Source organism: Gopherus flavomarginatus, chromosome 7 (genome assembly GCF_025201925.1).
Source record: "Gopherus flavomarginatus isolate rGopFla2 chromosome 7, rGopFla2.mat.asm, whole genome shotgun sequence".
In the NCBI taxonomy this organism is placed as follows: Eukaryota; Metazoa; Chordata; order Testudines; family Testudinidae; genus Gopherus; species Gopherus flavomarginatus.
In genome coordinates this window covers 85,936,886-85,944,304 of record NC_066623.1, presented here as the reverse complement: position 1 = coordinate 85,944,304, position 7,419 = coordinate 85,936,886, and positions in this window count along the sequence as shown.

Genomic DNA, 7,419 nt, shown 5'->3' with positions numbered 1-7,419 from the left:
TAAATATTGATTTACAGAGAGTCCTTCATGGATTATTAGGATCAAATTATGAGTTTTATAATCTCCCTCTGGACTGGCTCAATAGACTAGAAACAGTGCATTGTGCTGCTGTGCAGTGATCCAAGTTTGGGTGCCAAGCCCATTCCTCACACCCTGAGGGGCGCCATCCTGTCCCATGCAGAGGAAGTATTGAAGGCTCTGAAGGCAGCTGTGTCGATTCCTCTTTGGCCAAACCTAAGATAGGGATTCTGGACCTCATCTTGAGGGACGTTGATCACGAGTAGTTCCACAGGATATGGGTCCTTTGAAAGAGACTAAAATAGGGGAAAGAAGTGGGTTGCCTCAGTCAGAAAACAGAGACAAACCCCCTCCTCAGAGGTCCCTCACTCAGTATGTATTTATAGCATCTACTTTATAAAAACTTTCTACAGGTACTATTTTAACTTACTCAGATACATTGTTACAGTCTGCTAATTATGTTAATTCTCTAGCATGTCTCTAAAGGAGTATTTTCTCTTTTGCATGCTATCTAGCTAGGGTCTTATTCCTTGCTCATCACCTCCATAGCTGAACACCTTGTTCAGTGCATGATATTGCATACCATATATGCTTTGACAAAGCAACCCACTGAGTTCAGTTAATTCACTATGGAAGTCGGATCAGCTCAAACTAGTTCAGAAAGTAGAGCAGTTCAAATGCACTGCAATAGCCATTCATCTTTGTCAGTTATTTTATTGTTGTCACAACTGTAAGCCTATCTAAACATGGGTTTTTAGTGAGTTAATTGATAAAAGATTCTGTAAACGACGTCAGTTATCGTAAGGTCTTTGGAGCAAGTCATTAATGAACATGCGGTGGTACATATTTTTAGTCACATACTTCAGTCTCTGTTCTTGGGTTAAAAAAAACATAGCATGTCTTAAAAACATTCACTTTGCATTTCAAGCTAGGAAATCTTTGCTATGTTCCATCTGACTTATAGCTCATGAAAAGCTACTGTGGTGAAAAACCAATTGTTGGGTACATATCACATAGAAGGCTTAGTCTCTGTGCAATATTCTGCCATCCTTCTGCTGGTAGACTGTCTAGTGAAGTTAATGGTAGTTTTGCAAACAAATATGATGGCAGGATTCAGGCCTCTTGTCTCAATAGATAGAGCTGCTATTTGTAGCAACACAAGTGGCATCCATGGGAGTGGTACACGGCTATCTCAGAAGAGAATTTGGGCCTGTACAGAGAGAATACTCTCTCTATACTTGGGCCTGTCTTTGAGACACTAAGAAGATGCTATGAATCAGTCTGAGAGAGGAACAAGGACTACCATGCTACGCAAATTACTCATGGCCTTGACATTTGGGAACTTTATAAAAACGTTAGGCAGTATTTGACATGATGCAAATGGATATTTCCATAAAGTATATTTGACTGTATTCATGGGCTGTATTCTTTCCCTGATTTGGATACCTCCATTTCCAGCAGCTGTTAAATTCTGACAAGAGGTTTTTATTTTTGCCATCTATTATTCCAAACAAGATGCAATGGATCAGTTCTGTTACATTTCATCCTGCGAAGAGAGAGAAGGAAATTGCCTGAAAATCATCTACACTTCAACATTCAGCTGATATTTGTGGAGATAAAAACTTGCTGTTTTTAATAGAGTGGTCTGGATTACTTCGTGCAACAGTAAACTTTGAAAGTTTGAAAGTCTTATTGTGACATTGTTTTCAAAGTCAAACAAGGATTTTTGGCAAGAACGCCCCTCCTCAAATGGCTCTTCTCTAATAACCTTATCCCCCCCATGTTATTTTTGACATTGCAGCATATGATTAATCTATTATAGCTTATCTCACAAATCTGCTACAAAACAACAGCGGATGTGATTTGGTCAGGATGTGCCACACTGGAGATTGCATCTCACAGTGAAATGTTTAGCGACTACTGCCTAGTGTAAAATTAAAATTGGGGTGCGCCCATGATATGTGAGGAAAATTCTTTGCAAGCCCTTTATGCAAGGCCTGGTGAACCGGGCACAGGGCTGAGGGGTCAGGGAAATTAAGTGCTATTGATTATTTTGTCACTATCATACTCTGTGAAACTGAGCAAATCACTCAGGTCTTTTTCCAAAGAGGCTTCTGATGTTATGTGGCTCAGTTTTGGGTGTCCCGCTGGAGACACCCTTGGCCTGATTTTCAAAGGTGCTAAACACCCATAACTCCAGTTGAAAAACCAGGCCAAAGATGCTTCAAGTTGGGCGTCCAGAAACTGAGCCACTCGAAATCAGTGGCCTCTATCGAAGCTGGAGCTGTTACTCTGCGTATCTCATTTAATTCAGCTATAAAGTGGGAATAAGGAAGTTTACCCACTTTTATGGCCAGTAGTGCAAGGTCAAGGATGTACGATGTTACAGAAGTGCGAAGTGTTATTATTTGTGGGAAATGCTCAATGTATGGTAAAAAAATTAAACTGGTGGAATACAGAAACAGCTGATTGTATTGCTGCTTCTTAATGTTCACCTTGGCTTCAGAGGGAAAGGGATGTCTGAGTGAGTGTTTCTGAAAAATTTATTGCACCTGAAATGTTCGGTATCAAGAACTGTGTGTTTATAGATTCCAATTTATAAAAGGGCAAGTATATTTTCTGGCATTGGTTTTCTGTTGTACAAAGTCACCAATCTCAGCTACCAAAGCTCACAAAGCAAGATGAGGGCGAAAAAACAGGCAGCATTTTCTGGGGAAGCTGATAGTGTTGTTGTGGCTAAATAAGGCCATTTGCCTTTTCTGTCCTTTCAGGAATCACCGAGCAATAGAGACCCGATAACAAGGTTTTCTCTCTCACAACTGACCTTAACCAAATACTAAAGAGAGCTCACCAGCTCAAAGCAGAGACTCAGAAAATGCTCGGCAGGTTTAAGCATGATTATAAAGACTTGCTAGCACCCTTTTTTCAGTGCTAAACTCCATTCCTCTCCTTGTATAGCTGCTATATGCCACTGTTTACTAGCTTCCACTGGGTGCTTGTGGTGTAATCTTTGCTGTGCTGTCTGACCTCCAGGGGCTTCACCTGCTAGGCCAGACTGACTGTTCAGAGCTCACATTGAACCAATGCCCCCATCATAGTAATGTGGCTTGCGGCTCTCCCTGCCAATGTTCCTCAAGTCTGAGCAGTAGGGACCATCTCTGTGGATAGTTGAAGCTTAAGATTCCTTCAGTCCTTAGCCTCTTCACTAGAGCTTCCAACAAGGATCTCAGTAATGGTGGTGGTTGTGGGGTAGACTCTTGGAACTGGACTGAGATCACCAATTCATTTCACATAAGCCACTAAGCAGTTGTCAGATGCTAATAGTTTTCCTGGGCCTGATTCAGACAGTTAAGGCATCAAGTCTCCTATATGTAGCTTTTATTACAGGTCATCAAAACACAGTTTCCATTTTCAGAACACCTGGATTCTAGCATGAATACTAGGTTTAGGTTTTGGGGTGGGTTTTTTTTGAAGGGCGGAGACTACTTTTTGTTTTACCTAATAAGGCCTTTGACTCAAACTAGCCAGGACAGTACTGAAAAACTAAACTTGTGTTCGTCACTTAGGAAGGTACAGCAGCACAAGAAAGGTGAGCAAAGCCAGAGAAATGTGGACTCTGCTATTGACCACAAAGTCTGATGAACTTAAACCTAAACAACTCCTTCCCATGCTCCAGGCATGGTCTCCCAGGGCTCAGTATTGGTTTTGGTAGGGTGACCAGATGTCCTGTTTTTATAGGGACAGTCCCAGTTTTGGGGACTTTTTTTTGTAATAGGTACCTATTACCCCCCACCCCCATCCTGTTTTTCACAGTTGCTATCTGGTCACCCTAGGTTTTGGTCCTCCCTGTACAGTCACCAGGCTTTATCCTCTCTTAGAATAGCACTGGAGGAAAGTCTTCACTACCCATATCCTGCAAATGGGCTCCTCTGGGATTTTTCTTTCAGTTTGTGGTGAAAACAGTATCCCTGTGTCTTGACCTAAACATCAAACCAAACTCACCATTTCGGTGTTTTGCACAAATGGTTAGGGTAAGATCCCATTTCTCCCCAAACCAGTCTCTAAACCCTCGCACATATATTCTCTGGTTCTCTGACTGTAGTTCCTTCTGTCACCAGGCTAAACCGGTACATTAATGTTGATGCTTAAAGAATGAGTTATGACATGATGGTTTAGAACTGAGGAGATCTGGGGTTTGTTTACCTCACTCACCATGTCTCTCTAGTATCCTGGGACCGACATGGTGACAACTGTACTGCATGCAGTAGGTCAGTCATAGAGCCAGGCATTGCCCTGAGAGGGTGATAACTAGTCCAAATGTTTAAACTCACATTTTACCTTTTGTTTCATTTTTGTTGTCATAAATGTCACTCCTTTGAATATATGCTAAGATGATGATGTAATGTCTACAATTTACAGTGGAATATGTTATTTTCTAGATGCACTGCTTGAAATCAGGTGTGTGTGTCTGTGTGTGTGGGGTTTCTTCCAGACTCCATGTTTTTTTTCACAAGAGAATTAGTGCTCATGGAGAGAGGGGAGGTGGAGGAACCTATAATTTATTAGTGTGGAACACTCACTGGCTGTCTATTTTTAAAGGTGACAATTACAGCATGTTAAGCTGTCTGCACTTAGGACATAATAAATGATGTTGCAGTAATAACAACAGGGTTCAGCCATAACAAACCTGCCAAAAGTTCCATAAATAAGGCCTCACCCATTTAATCACTAATTATTATTTAAATGCTGATTCTTCAGATTACTGAAATGAGCTGCCTTAAAAATATGAGCTATGTTAACCTAGGGCAATGTTAAAACATGTCCAAGTGTAACATACTAGTTTATTGTGAAGCAATCCGTTTGTTTTTATAACAAAATTAGAACAGGAAAAATAAACCCTATATAGGGAAATAAGCCATGTGAAACAAAAGTCTTTTTGAAACTCTTGCCTGAAATCATAGCCTGCATACTGAATTAGGTGAGCAAAGCAGCAGGTCATCATTAATGAGTAGGACCATAGTTGTGATTATGCCCTTATAACATGATCGACTTGCAAGATGTCTGGGCTGAAAGAAATTATAGAACCCATGGAGAAAAGACACCAAAGGTAAAGTGCCTAAAGACTCAGTATAAGGGAGGCTTCCATTTTTTTGGTACGCAACTGATTAAACCACAGAGTTACTTAAGACTAGCCTCATCTAACTTTACGAGAAATTAAAATCTTTCCAGGTTAATTATTTTGTATTTTTGAGGGTTTTATATATATCTAGTCAAGTGACTGGACAAAGCAGTGTTAAAAATTCAACCACACTAATTACTAGCTGAGCAGTATAAAAACCTCTGAATAAATGTCAGTCTAGGAGATAAGCTCTTATCTTAATCTAATGACTCCACAGACTTAATTTGTCAGGCCAGCCTAGTTGATGAAAAACAGGTTTCTATTCTCCAGTGTTAGTAGCAACATCTTTCCAAATCTTTGAAGTTGGATAGTAATACCATCAGTGTCATCCTGCAAAAATCTTGTGACCAAGCCAATTTAATTCCTATTGTCCTGTTACACTAATTAAACCTGTTTTACCCCCATTGGTCTGAGATAGCTGAACACAAAGCCAATCTATTTTTACATTTGTTACATTCTGGGCTAATCACGCTTACCCATTTTTTTTCCTCAACAATGTGTTAATATTTGTGGATCTCCTCTGGTATTAGAAAGCCAGGATGTTTAAAGAAGGCCTATCAAGAAAGTACCGTGATAGACCAAGATAATGTCTGTGGTTTAGAGCAAAAAACTCACCTGTGGGAGTGGAATTATTCTGAGCTCAGGCAATGCATTTGAGTTTAAATGATGATTTTTGTCCTATAGAACGTCTTTCATAAAGGAGTATTTGACATACGTAGAGCTAAACACAACATGGGTATGGGCTATTCAGACAGAGTGGATTAACAAACACAAGGAATTTGGCTACAATTCATAATTCCAGTTCATTACCCTCCCACTCTTCAGCCAACTACTCTCACATGGACCTAGCAATTATTTTGTTGCAGAGTACGCCATTACAAAGGATGGCAAGTATCAGAGGGGTAGCCATGTTAGTCTGGATCTGTAAAAGCAGCAAAGAGTCTTGTGGCACCTTATGGACTAACAGATGTATTGGTGCATGAGCTTTCATGGGTATTCACCTATAAAGGGTTAACAAACAGCGTCCTGCAAACACCTGACCAGAGGACCAATCAGGAGACAAGATACTTTCAAATCTCGTGGAGGGAAGCCTTTGTTTGTGGGTTTTGGGTTTGGCTTTGTTCTCTCTGTGTCCTGGACGGGACTAGAGGTGCAACCAGGTTTCTGCCAATCTCCCTGCTACAGTCTCATATCTATTCAAAATTGTGAGTAAGAAAAGGCGGTCATAGTCTTTTAATTTGTTTGTTTCATTTGCATATGTGTACTTGCTGGAAGTAGCTTAAATTGTGTTTCTGCTGGAGAAAGTTTCTTTCTATTGTTTATAAGTTAAAAGACCCTGTAACTGTTTACCATCTAAAGTGCAGAGATAAACCTTTTACTTTTTTCTTTCTTTTTTATTAAAAGTTTTGCTTTTTAAGACCTGTTTGATTTTTTTTCTCCTAGTTAAGCTTCAAGGGAATTGTGTCTGTACTCACCAGGAAATTGGTGGGGAGAAGGGAAGGATACATTTTCTCTTTGTGTTATATTCACGCAGCTTGTATTGCCTCTGGGTGAGGGGGAAGGTAATACTCCTCTCGGTGTGGTGATTCAAGAAGTTGAATCAGGCGATCTCCTAGTGTTCCTAGGGCGGGAAGGAGCTGGGAGGAAGAAGAGAGGGGGAAGGGAATGGTTTATTCCCCTTTGTTGTGAGACTCAGGGAATCTGGGTCTTGGGGTCCCCAGGGAAGGTTTTGGGGGGACCAGAGGGTATCAGGCCCTGGAAAATTCCTGATTGGTGGCAGCATATCAGACCTAAGCTGGTAATTAAGCTTAGGGAAACTCATGCTAGTACCCATATTTTGGACACTAAGGTCCAGAATTGGGAATTATACTATGACACAGGGTAAAGACATCAGCAATGGAATCCCCTAAGTAACAAGAGGAAATGACCATTTTTAACATATTGGGCCTGGTGCACTGGTTGTATGGCAGCATAATGCCATTGACTTCAGCGGAATTACACTGGCATAAAACCAGTGTAATGGAGTGGCGAATCAGCCACATATTTTTTTAAAGGGTGTAACTTCAGAATTATTAAGCCATAGCAGTCTCATGTCAGAGCATCCAAAGCCAGCCACTGGTTGGTTAGAAAGCTCTCGTGGTGCATAGAAAGCTTGCCTTTGCGCTGTGCATGTGCAGAGCTGAGTGTTTTCTGATTCATAGTTCAGACACATTTCACTTCCC